Source organism: Calidris pugnax, unplaced genomic scaffold, assembly GCF_001431845.1.
Source record: "Calidris pugnax isolate Ruff unplaced genomic scaffold, ASM143184v1 scaffold4, whole genome shotgun sequence".
In the NCBI taxonomy this organism is placed as follows: Eukaryota; Metazoa; Chordata; class Aves; order Charadriiformes; family Scolopacidae; genus Calidris; species Calidris pugnax.
The window spans coordinates 4,110,592-4,124,497 of NW_015090781.1; positions in this window are offsets into that span (position 1 = coordinate 4,110,592).

A 13,906-nucleotide genomic window follows, 5' to 3' on the forward strand; every position below is an offset into this window, starting at 1 on the left:
TGCCCGCCTGAGGACAGAGCCCTGACCGGCAGGCACAGGGAGCCCGTTGCAGTAGCGACACAACCTCCTGTGCAAAGATTTTTGGAAAGGCGGCACCTGAGGGGTAGGGAGGTGCCAGTGAAACAGTGGATATGGGGAAACGTGCAATAAGCAGCCTCCCGAGCCTTCGCCACGCCAGTGGGACTGGTTCCCCTCCACGCAGGGCAAGCCCAGGGGTACATTTTATTTTTCAAGAAACTCCGTCCATGGGTACCAGTGCAGTGGTGTGAATTCCCTTTTCACCTTTCAAATTCAGAGTGTTTTAATATATAACTGTGTTCGTTTTACTATGGACCAAACTCTAGGAGTTAGCAGAAGCTGAACGCATCCCCCAACATCTGAGCTCAAAAAAATCGGGGTTAAGTCCTGCTCCTGGCAAACCTGGCCTCTGGTTGTGAGGGAGGAGAGCCAGGCTCTCTCCAAGGAGACCAAAAAAACAGAAAAAAAAAGCAGTAACAACAATCCTAACCTTTTGTTTTGTTTGACTGGTGTAGGTTCCCATGTACCTCCGTGTTCTTGTGTCATTTGCATTTCATTGCTTTACTTTTAAGATGTTTTGTGTTCTGTTTAAAGAGAAGAATAACTCATTGTGAAAAATTGGATAACTGTGATTGTGAATAAAGTTGATTAGGTATCCTGCAGAAGCACGGGCAAGTGAGTATTTACCATTTCCCCCAGCGTGTCAAAAGACAATGTGCAGTGCAGAGGTGAGAGGTAAGAGCAACAGTGGAGTGAGAGTATCTTCTGGGGTGGGGGGCCTGGCTGGAGAGCCCAGGATTTCCTCCAGCACATGGGGATGAGGGGGACCCCACGCACACGAAGAGGCCTTACCAGCACAAGACAGAGAAAACGTGTTGTGAGGAAACCAAGGACCACGCTTTCAGCCTGGAAGGGCCAGGTAAGGGGTTGAAGATTAGGCAGAGCAGTGTCAATATGGCCAGCTGTCCCCACCCTTGCAGTGATATGTCAATCCAGCACCCCCGCAGGATGATCCCAGGATGATGTTGAGAAGGCCCAGTGACAAGCTGTGGTCTGGCTAAGGGAGATGCTGAGGTATGATGGATGTGCTTCCCTCAGCGTGTAGCAAGGGACACAGAGGGTCCAAGGGGATTTGGATTCTCCAGAGTGATTCCAGCTCCTCCAAAAGGCAGTAGCTCCTCTGCTGCAGGGCTCTGCTCAGGAGCATGCCAACACCACAGCCATGTGAGAGGTCCCCTCCATCCTTTTGTTCAGCTATTCAGCAGATGAGAGATTGGCTGGATCACTCTCTCCTGTCACAGCACATATTTGAGTTGGCATCTTCTCCCTCAGTGTGGGTGATCCATCTGCCAAGGGAGAGGGACATTCCAGGAGGGGTGTCCTCAGCCTCTCCAGCTGAAGCTATTCCACTCTAACAGCTCCCCAGTGGCCTAAAAGTTTTCAGGCTGGGTAAAGCAAAACCACTTCTGCAACCCAGCTTTCTTCACCTCACCCCAAGGAGCTCCTGGGACAAGAGAAGTCTGCACACCCCTGTGCTGTGCTCCAAAAGCTGTGCCCAGCTCCTACTTTCCCAGGGACAGGAGGACCTCTAGTGGGTCTGAAAAGTCCCCTCTGGCCACAGCCCAGCCATGGGAAACCTCCTCATCCCCTCAGGAGCAAGAAGAACTGCACAACCCCCACGAGATGTGCAGAGTCCAAGCACTGCCATGTGTCAGTACAAGTGAAGAGCTAAGACCCTGGGACAAACTCAGACCCTGGCATCAGCAAGAGGAACCCCCCCCAACGCTTCTCCTCTGAGACCCCCAGCCTGTTCTTTCCCTCCTGCAGCTGCCTGTGCCGTAGCCCCTGTGAGCTCTGCACCCAATCTGTTGAGCATCACTGAAGTCACCCTGTCCCGACCCCACCAGGCCACCAAATCCAGCCCAGCTCTGTGATTTCACCCTCACTCCCAAGCTGTTCTCCACCAAGACCGAGCACGGCACAGGGCAGACCTTCCCCAGCCAGAGGGCATCCCACCACCGCAGCCCGTCCCCGCCCCAGGCTGGGCCATCCCCAGGGGCTTCCCGGCCGGTGGCCACCGGACTGTGCGGGGGGGCCAGGGCGAGTTGGAGGGAGGGAGAAGAGAGGATGCTCCGAAAGTGGTCCAGGAGCCTCAGAGCTGGTCCAGCATCGCCACCTGGTGCTCCGTCCGCGGCACGGCACACTGCCTCTAACGCCGCTTTTTAATATATATATATATATATTTTATTTTATTTTTTTCCTTTTTTTTTTTAATTTTTCCCCCACCCCACCTCACCCTCCCCACCCCCGGCTCTTTCTCCTAAGGTTGATTTTACTCCTTTTCACACATAGTACCAATAACGGTGGGTTACAACACACACAGAATCATAGAATGGTTTGGGATGGAAGGGACCTTCAAGATCATCGAGTTCCAACCCCCTGCCCTGGGCAGGGACACCTCCCACCAGACCAGGTTGCTCCAAGCCCCATCCAGCCTGGCCTTGAACCCCTCCAGGGATGGGGCAGCCACGATCTCTCTGACAACCTGGTCCAGTGTCTCACCACCCTCACTGTAAAGAATTTCTTCCTGGTATCTAATCTAAATCTCACCTTTTTCAATTTAAAACTGTTACCCCTTGTCCTGACACTACACTTCCTGACAAAGAGTCCCTCCCCATCTCTCCTGTAGCCCCCTTCAGATATTGGAAGGCTGCTAGAAGGTCTCCCCGGAGCCTTCTCTTCTCCAGGCTGAACACCCCCAGCTCTCTCAGCCTGTCTTCACAGCAGAGGTGCTCCATCCCTCTGATCATCTTCGTGGCCCTCCTCTGGACCCGTTCCAGCAGATCCATGTCCTTCCTGTGCTGAGGACTCCAGAGCTGGACACAGAGCTCCAGGTGGGAGAATCCCCTCCCATGACCTGCTGGCCACACTTCTCTTGATGCAGCCCAGGATGGGGTTGGCTTTCTGGGCTGCCAGTGCACATTGGCAGCTTATGTAAAGCTTCTCATCCACCAACACCCCCAAGTCCTTCTCCTCAGGGCTGCTCCTCTCCAGCCATTCTCTGCCCAGCCTGTATTTGTGCCTGGGGTTGCCACGTCCCACATGGCGATACATATGGTGACTGCACCAGTCCAGCAAAACCCTTTCAACCCTAAGCTGGCTGGGTCACTCTACACACAGGGGAAGAGGGGACACAGTTCCCTTGTCACTAAGTTTGTGCCTTGAAATGCTGAGGGCTACGTGCTGCCTCAGACCTAATTCCTGGCATCCCTCAGAGGGCCGGGGGTGCCCAAGCAGGACTCCTCCTGCCTCACCTGCCGATGTGCCAGGATGGAGGACCATCTCACAGGTGCTGCTGCTGATGAACATCATCGTGGTGCCTCCAATGAAAGCCGCCTCATCTCAGGGCCCAGGTGAGACTCATTTCTCTGCAGGACATTTGTGAAACGCCACATCACGGAGCAGAGAGGTAGCCTCATGCTAAAAGGAAGGATGCATTCCTGCAAGGTCATTCTCTGCTGCAGGAACACAAAGTTGGGGACCACCAGCACCCCTCTGCAGTCCTGCTTTCCGGAGGGGAAGCCAGGCACTAGGCAATAACCCCTTTTACCTGCAGATTTGCAAACTGCTAACAGACAATGAGAAAGCGGGTAACACTCTATAGAGGGCTCCTATGGCCAAGTCAGGGACTGAAGTGCTAGAAAAACCACCTCATTTCCTCTTTACTATTACAACCCACTCCCCCCATCAGATCCCCTAATCCACTGCTCTCTGCACGCCCGAAAGGTGTCCCGCATAAGGAGCAAGGATCCATTAGGAGAAATTCTTCAGTGTTACCTATCTGCTGCTTCACAGAATCACAGAATGATATGGGGTTGGAAGGGGCCTCTGGAGATCATTTACTCCAAGCCGTTGCCAAAGCAGGTCCATGCAGAGCAGGTTGCACAGGAACATCTCCAGGTGGGGTCTGAAGGTCTCCGGAGAAGGAGACTCCACCACCTCTCTGGGCAGCCTCTTCCAGGGCTCTGCCACCCTCAAAGGAAATAAGTTCCTCCTCCTGTTGAGATGGAACTTCTTATGGTCAAGTTTGTGCCTGTTCCCTCTTGTCCTGTCCCTGGGCACCACTGAAAAAAGACTGGCCCCCATCCTCCTGACACCCACCCTTGAAGTATTTATAGGTGTTGATCAGATCCCCCCTCAGCCTTCTCTTCTCCAGACTCAAAAGACCCAAGTCCCTCAGCCTTTCCTCATCAGAGAGATGCTCCAGGCCCCTCATCATCTTTGTAGCCCTCTGCTGTCCCCTCTCCAGCAGTTCCCTGTCCTTCTGGAACTGGGGAGCCCAGAACTGGACCCAATGCTCCAGACGGGGCCTCACCAGGGCAAAAAACTTCACAGTTTGTTTTTCACACAGCAAAAAACTTCAACTTGTTGAGATATTTGGGACCTCCCACCTTCAAAGCTGGATCAGAGGAGTCACCGGGGCCCAGCAACCTTGCAAAATCAGACCTTAATACCCCCTGTTCAAGCACAGCCTGCTCTGCCGCCTGCCCACAGTGGCGCTAAGAGAGGAACCCTTTTATCACAGAACCAAAGGGCCACTCACTCATGGAAAAGCATGCTTTTCTTCTTATTTTGGATCTGATGCCACATCCCCCTCCAAAAAATATTCTGACACAGTATTTTAAACCTTAAGACCTTGCTCACCACAAGAAGTCTTCATGTTTGAGGGCAGAGGTGCGCAGCCCTTAAAACTTTGTGGATTAGAAAAGCCACAAAAATATAGCATATAATAACAACTAAGGGCCAGGGGACGAGAGAGGCTCCTTTATCCATTTAAACTTAAGCTGAAATTTGCAACGGCACGACAGGAGTTAGTTATTCTGGGAAAACTAAATCCAGTGGTTAGACAAACACAAGTGGAATTAAAACAGTACTAAAAGAAATAATCAAAAAAACCAAAATAAACCAAGTGGATCACAATTAAAAAGGTCAAAAATTTATTTTTCCTTAGGGCATAAGAGGCAATGTAAACAAAATACAAACAAACAAACAAAAAAAAATCACAAGTCAATTCTTACAGTCTGCAAGCATTTGAAGATAGAGTACCCTTTTCCCACCTCCCCCCAGAACACTGCAAGCCTGCTCAAATGTTAACAACCAACAATTCCGGACACTGAAAGTCCAGTAAGTTTTGCCATGTCCCGAGCTGGGACTAAATTTCTCATGTAAGAAGGACACTGCATCTGTTTTATCAAACACTTAAAAAAAAAAAAGTCCAACAAAATATAAATATTACAGACAAAGATTTAGATTTAGCACCACCTTTGGTCCAAGCAATCAATGAATTGGGAGATGACAGGTACAGTCTGTTTATAGCAAGTCCTTTCTGCCTGAGTCTTTGAAAACGTTAGAGGTTCACGTTGCAAGAACTTGTAATAACTCTTGAGAAAACAGCCCTCAAACAGCCTGGCAGTCCCTCAGAGCCTCCCCTGGTCCTGCAGGCACCGAGAGGAGAGCATCATCGCCAGCAAAGATCACTCAAAGCGCTTGGCAGAGCTGAGCTCAGCCCCACGGGACAGGGCTCATGTCGTGCCAAGGGCCTGGTCCTGCTTGGGCCTGGCAGAGCTCGGACTTCAGGCAGGGCTGAAGAAGAGGAAGGGCAGCGACAGCACCCATCCCAAATTCCCCTTGCCACTACCACTCACCACCCTCCAAAGCCCAGCCTGCTGGCAGACACCTGGAAGGAGCCAAAGCTGCCTAAACACGAGTTATTTCAGCGTATCTGGAACAGGTGACTCGGGAGCTCCGATCGAGTATAATTTACTCCAGGCCCTTTTTAGGGTCATCTTTTCCCACACACACACGCAGAATTTTTGCAGAGGTGCCTGTACCCAGTTGCTGTGCCCCGGCACTGGTGTGGGCCAGGATATGGTCACTAGGATCTGTGACAATCCCAGGAAAAAAAAATTAAGTTCGGAAAGCACCTGGAAATATTTTACATTTATTGCAACTTCCTCCTCTACAATCATCCAGAACCCAATTTGTCTCTTCTTTTTCTCCAGGAGTTTTTGAGCAGCCTTAATTAACCATTATTAAATGCCATTCAATTCCAAGATAATACCAGCTCTAATAAATGCCTGAAGAGAAATGCTGAGATCTACTTTTGGGCACAGCAATCTGAAGGTTTTGCTCTGCATCTTCACATGCACACTTGCCTGATACGAATTTGTGTTCCTCACCCCCCCATGGAGTGACCCATGGAGAGTTTTCACCTTCACAGGCACAGACATGATTAAAATCACTCAAGCAAACATTTGCTTTGACTTTACTGTTTCAGAACGTACTGCTTGAGGGAAAAAACCCCAAACCTCAATTGCTTTATGTTGTTTTGCAGTTCTCTGAGCAAGCCCTTGGGCATGGCCCGCGGCCGTTCAGCAGTCACAGAGAAGGGGGCAGCCCCCCATGTGTGGCCTCTGTCACCCACGCCTGTCACACAAGCAGACACAGGCTGATCTGGTGATATTCAAACTCCCATTTACTGCATTTGGCCTATGACAGAGCCACCAGGACCGCTCTGAAACCAGTTCTGGACTGGGCACCGAAGTCAAGTAAAGTCTGCGACTCTGGAGTAGGGTGAAGATAATGCTTTGTCCAACTGTCTCCCCTCCCTCCTGCCCCCACTGGCAAATCCAGAGCAAGGAAAACATCATGTTACGGTAATCTCATTGATTTTCACTGGGACAGAGATGCACTTCTATTGTCCCAGTCACAGAACCAGGCCCACAGTACCGTATGCATCAGCTAAATCATCTGTGATGATTCGTGCTGAAGCTTGAGGGACATTTCTACAGGGTCACTTGGCAGAAAGGAGAGCTATGTTTTCCCCACTGATAATGCATCTTTTGTGTTGGCCCATTGAGAAGTTACCCATCTTTGTTAACTAGGACTCGAATCTACATCAAATCTACCACGTTTACACACCAACTCGGTGACTGGTCACAGGAAGGTCTTCTGTTTTGTGCCAGTTCAGACAGATTGGGGCTTCCAAGCCCTCATTAACAATATCTCTTGCCATCAATGGCAAAAAGTACTGTTAAGTGCAAAAAAATGTAGTTTTTCTGGGTTTCAGTTTTACTGGGATGACTGAGAAAGGCAAAATGTCCTTTCAAGCACATGATTTCCTTTGCTAGGAAAGCATCTCAGCCACCCCAGCACACCTGGACCCTCGCGGGAGCTATTCACTGTACAAACAGTTTTATCCAACCAGTCACCATCTCAGGTTCATTAAACAAAAACTGGACAACACGTGAGGCTGCAGTTACTATTTCTGTCTCTAGCTCAGGTTTGCTAGAGGTGTGTTAAGGAGTGGTGCCGTGAGCGTTGTAACACCTGTCAGTTCTGAAAGAATCGTTATTTGGCCAAAAGCTCTAACATCTGAACAATCAACAATAGTCAGTCCACTACCTTCAGTGGAGCTGGATCAGAGGCCACAAGATAATACGGTCCAAAGTTGTTACCGCATAAAAGGGTTTCCCCAGACTCATTTTCTTCCCCTCTTGGCTTAACTTGCATCCCAAAACAAACTGAATGGACTCCTGCCCATAAACCCTCTTAAAAAGAAAAAAAAATAAAAAGCCCTCAGTTACTCCTTCTCACATAAACTGCAACAGAAACCACACCCAATTGTTAGACCTTTTACCAAGCAGAATGGTTCCCATGTTAAAAAGAAAACAAACAAACAAACAAAAGGCCAAAAAACCAAAAATGTCACCAACTTGACCACACGCACTAAGACCAGCCACACATTTCTCTATCTCTGCTCACCGACATACTCTCCCAAGCTCCCACCAGGTACATTCCCACCACCTCACCACTAGAAAATGGAGTGCGACACCAACACAGAAATGACAACAGCATCTAGTATTCAAGGTCACATCAAGAACATCAACCCCCCGGGAAACCCATTGCAAAGCCTCACTTAGACCAAGCCTAGATTGATTTTATTTCCCCCCCCCCCCCCCTCTCCAAATACAAATTTGGAACAGCAAAACCCATAGGGGTTTCCAGTCCAGCCAGGTGCAACTGCTCTGCTGACAGAGGGGACACAACTCCTCAAAGAGGTTTCAGCCTTCATTCAACAACAGATTTAGGCTCCCATCACTAACTAGCCCAAACTGTCTCTCTAAATGGTGGGTAATTAACAGCTCTGGAAACAGCTATAGATGTACACATCCAACTGAGGTGCTTTCAGTACTCACCTCGAGTTATCCACATATGAATTTAAGCCTACCCACAAATCAATCTGCTGGCACAACTTCTCCTGACACAAAATTTGATATTGAGTCTTGACTGAGATGGCTCATCTGCTTGATTCTCCCCAAACATTGCAAGCAGGGGAACGAGCACTGCTGCCTGCAATTAAATCCGCAATAAAGGAACAGCACTGATTTAACATGAAGCGAGCCAGACAGCAGAAATGCACCTACTCTGTGCACTATTGACCCCCCCAAAACTCAAGTTTGGGCCCTCAGTACAAACGAGCCATTGTAACGCTACACACACTTCACTCCTGCAGTACTCCAGGTTTGAACTCACCATGAGCAATGAGTGAGTTTTTTCAGCAAGCCTATTCAGCATGTTGCAGAAAAATTCCTCCTAGAGACTGGAAACAATTATAACTTCTCCCCGCCCCCTGAAAGTCCAAGACAGGAAATAGTTAACTCAGCTATTTCATTTTTTAAAAGGTTTATTTTTAATTCTTTTTCTATTTGTTCAGTTTACTAATTTTTTACAGGCTAAGTTCCAGTGACTGCACTATTCTCATCTGTCCTGCTTCTAGGGGATGGAAACAAACTGAACTAGATGTTCAGGGGGACCCAGAGTCAGAACAGAGTTTGACATCCTCCCCCGAGTCTGAACCCCAAGGGTGATGATGGCATTTTGTTTATTTATTACCTGGTGACCCAGAAGCAGTTCAAGAACAAGCTCTCAAGCCACAAAACTGTTTGCACAGAGAAGGCCGCTGTGTTGCTTGAATTTCAGACATCAGAGTCACTAATGCAGCTTTGAAGGGGAGTATCTGGAGAAGCCTGAAATATTTAATATTAATATTCATTGTTATATGTTAAAACTTCTCCTACAGTGCCAAGTGATTCTTCCTCCCCTCTGTTTTTTCTCCTCCACCAAGCAGGGACCAAGACAGACAGGTACCATTGTAACCAAATAACCCCCAGCACCAGGGAAAAAGAATCACAAACCCCAGTGTTTTCCCAGAAGTGCCACTAGCCCAGGGCTCTCACGGGGGGCCAGCAAAGGAAGGACTGGAACAGCCACCCTGGTCTGCTCCGCCAGCCAAACCTCAGCCCCCGCAGACCCCCCGGGCACACAAACCACCTCAGCTACAACAAACGTGGCACCCACGTTTGTCTGGCTTTGGTGGATCATTGGCTTCAGGACAACAGATTGTCATCGTATATCACGGAGTGAAAAACTCAACTTTTCTCAATAATGAAAAATCCTAACACAGAGCAGTGATGTATTACAACCATCTATACAGAGAAAGCACCTGCAGTGTCAGACCCAATAATTTATGGCCTTATTAGAAACATCTTTTTCCTCATATTTTATCTAACCCTCTCCTGCCAATATAGTTACCTCTCATTTATTTCCAAATTATCAACATAATTCCCATTATTTTGATTCAGTAACAAACAGGAGTCTCAACTCAGGACGGTAGTGGCTTATGCTGACAAGAACAGGTCTATAAAACGCCAGTGTGAAGCTTTAAACCAAATTTATTTATTTTTTTTTAAAAAAAAAACAAACACAAAACAAAAAAAAAAATTGCACTCTCCAACTAGAATCAATGCTACCTCAATGCAAGAAAAAAAAAAAAAGAACATTGTTGATGGGACCAGCCCAGCCCTGACATTATAAAATGGGAGAAACTAAAACTTGTTCTGCCTACGCCAGCCAGGGCCGCACGCAGCGCGGCACGGCTCTCGCTCCAGGAACTGCTGCGGAGCCCTAGCACCCAAGGGCACCCAAAAGAAAAGATCCCCCCTTGGAAATGCATGCATACCCCCCAGAACTGACACCCCAAAGTAGAGTTACGGGTGACTTTTTACAGACACCCGTGCTTTGCTCCGAGTCGGGTCTAAGACGGAGGAGGAAAAGCAGCAAGAGCACCCTACATCCCAACCCAAAGTCAACTGACTGCGGGGGCTTCTGGATCCAGCCCTACGTACAGTACTTTATTTGAAAATCACCGACACACACAACAGACATGACTACTGAGCAGCACAGAGGGAGAGGGAGAGAAAGACAAGCACTGGGCAGAGCTAGCAGAGGCCATCAAACAGTTCAAGTGTGCAGACACATTCCCCATGCATCGCCGCATTGGTGGTCCCTGCTTCTACCGAGCAACTAAAAGCAAATGAAAATAAAATAACTTACACAAACATTTGCTCTCAGACCATCCTACTGGTACTGTTGGCAGCTGCTGAACATTGCATTTGTACACAGCACTTCGCCACGTGGCTAAATCGCATCTGAAATTGCCAGAGAAGTAGCCGCCGGTGATGGGAAGCCACCAGCAAATAGCAGCAAAGCTCCAGTTGGTTTTTTAAAAAAGCTGCAAGACCTGCAGGGAAGTGGAACCCGGGGCTGGGTGGTCCTGGGCACCCTGGGGAGCTGCAAGAACTGAGGGCATGGTGCTCACTTTCTGCTGAGAGCGGTCCATGAAGCACCCACAAGGTGCTCTGCTCCCCTGCGGGCCTTCTGTCAGTGTAACTCTACTGATGCTCGTGGATTTCTTGCTGGTTTAGACAAGAGCATGTGAAAAAAATTAAGTTGGCTTCTCAAAAACAGATTCATTTCTAAAATGAGAGAGGTTTTTCCAAAAATCATGTAATTGATCCTATTTCAGTACAGCTGCAGAATTCAGCTTTTGCTGTTTGAATGCAAAGGTCTCTGGTAATATTAAGGCTTTTTGACAAACTTAAGAACAGCAGGACAAAAATTAAGCAGAAAACTGAGGTATAACCCCTCTCCAGGGACATGAACTAGAGCCACAGGAGATGTCCTCCCCGGAGCTCAGACAATCAAATGCTCTGGCTTTCACATTTCTTGCATCTTACGAAAACAGTCCAGTTTTTCAAAGGTAGAAGATTTTGCCGCTACCTGGGAAGTCACATTATTTGGACAGACAGAAGTTCTCCTTCCATTCAAATGGAATTTAAGAAAAAACTTCTTTTGAAGGGCAAACTTTCTGCCCAATTTTGTTTTGGGCCTGAGAGATCAGCCTCTGCAAGCCAAGAAACACAAAATCAATACCCAAATCAGCTGTGAAATTCTGCAGGTGAGAACTAACCCAGACAAAGCGGGGACTTTTTTTTCCCTCAGGTTAACAGTAAGGAAAGGAAAAAAAAATAAATGAGGACCTGTAAAAATATTCCCGTAGCTCTTGCAATAAATACAAGTAACAATACAGTATCAAAACTTGGGGCTGCATCAGCAGAATGATTTTCCCTTTTGAAGGTGTCATGGATTCTGAAGTGTAACAGAGGATGTAACCGGCAGAGACGTACCAGAAGCCAGCACCATGCACGGATGACAGACAGAGTGTTTCAAGCACAGCTCAGAAGTCCTGTACTGATAAGGATGTTAATGCAATTCTACACATAACCCTGGCAACATGCTGCATGATCCTTATGCTTTCAGTAAGAGGTGATGCTTTTTTTTAGTAAAAAGCAGCCATTCCCACCCCAAACCACCCCAGCTATCAGTCCCTACCTACCCAAGGGTCCCCGTTTTCATTCAGTCACCCCCTCCCCTGTGTCTCCCCTTCCCCTAAGAGTGCACAAATAGAGAATTGCAAACATTTCACACTGCACGTTCCACTCCAAGTCCTGGATGAGGGGCCTGTTTATTCTATGAATATTGCACTTATCCACTCATTGGATTTGTTTTTTCTCAAGAATGCAGAGTATTTGGGAAAAATAGAAAAAATTAGTAGGATACAACACAGGAAAATATGAGTTATTAACAAGCTAGCTATGAAGATCTAAAATTAAATAGTACTAGTTCTATTCTGTTAATACTAGTAATATGAAAATAATGAATGCTTTATCAAATTCCCTTGTTTTTCATACAAGATAAAAGCAGTAACTTTCTTTTTAACTGAGGAAAGCAATGAATATATATTACAATAAAATACGATTCATTAAGATCTGAAAGTGATGAAAACAATTATATAATGCCTTCGTCAAACTTTATAGTGTCATAACGAAAGGGGTCTTTGGGGTGTGCATCCACAAGGGCCAAATCCATTTCCTTTTTTTTAGCTGTACCCGTGCAGACGTGAAATTCCATTTTGAAGAGTCTAACTGTGAGTAAATTTCAATCCTTCATTATTGTGTATTTGCTATTATTGTACACTTCAATTAATAAAAAACCTTCCTGTCGACACACCAGTGAAGCATCCGGACACGCGCCCGTCTTATCTTTTATCTTGAAAAGTTTGGCCGGGTGTATGTGACTACACCCACCCACTGCAAGGCGTGAGAGCTCAATTAATTAACAGGAATTGCCTCCCACAGGGAAGGGCTGCTAACGAAAATGTTATTACTCTTGCTGTTACGAGAAAGTGTTTTGAGAGGGGAGACAAGGGAAACCAGCAATTAAACTTTTCAGGCATTATATAAACCTCAATAACGAACTCAGAAGTGCTCATTATTATTAAAGTTGCAGTATACAGCAAGACACAATTTTCACATTCTTCAATTTCGTTCTCTGGCATCGGAGTTTGGATTTTCTGCTGGTCCAAATTCAAGACTTTTTTTTTTTTTTTTTTGAAAACCAGGAGGGGGGGGGGGGGCTTTGCATCTCTAGTGTAATTTTTTATTTGGAAACTCCTTGCTGCTCCTTCCATTCAGCATTACTGACAGGAGCTGCTGGTGATTTGCCTAATCTGTCATCCCTCGCCATCCTGGCAAGCACCAGATGCTACAAGAAAGGCACTAGAAACCCCACAGCAGTGGACAATAAAACAATAGACAGCTTTAAGGTTTTTTTTTTTTTTTTTTGGAAAGCACGGATGGCGGGTGAGAGCACCGCGGTGACAGCAGCCGCCTCTTCCCCCGGAGGAGGGCCCCCTTCAGCTGCAAATGGCTTTGCCCAAGCCCTGCAGAGCTCTTCCTCTTCCCAATCTGGTTCAAGAACGAACCAGAAAAAAGAGAAATTTCAACAGTACTATTGATTTCTGCATTGAGTGTTCACTGAGGTGTACGTTACATTTAAATATTGCTCTTGATCCAGTGTCAGTTTTGACAAATTTAGTAAAGAAAGCTGAAGGCGACCATGAACGTTTTAGAAAAAGAGCTAAAACACTTCTAGCACTACATTGTCCTCTGCGGCACCCTGCCAGGTTCTCCTGCTCTGCAGGCAGCTTTTCTGATTTAGCTTAAGGCCCTTCACTCCGTTTCAGAGCTAACAGTGGAAAGGGCTTGCTATTCTGGGTATCAGCGGAGCGGACCAAAACCAGCCGCTTGCCAATGGAAAAAACAATTCTCTTCCCAATATCTCTCAGTTGAAAGAATCAAAAAAAAGAGATCAGTGAGAGTTCCTGTGACAATGGGGAAGGGGAAAAAAAAAACCTGCATTGGGGGGGAATTTGCTTTAAAAGTGCCCTTTTAAACATAAGAACCAGTACAGCCACAAAATAGGGGGGAAGCCCAAGCCCCAGCCTTCCCATGGGGTGGGCAGCCCGGCGTGCCAGGCCATGGGCCACATTCATTTCTAGCATCAAGTAGGTCCTTAATGCCCCGTCCTTTTTGCTGGAGCATGTTGGGGTGGAAAGAGGAGGGACACCACAAGCGTGGCTTTGCAG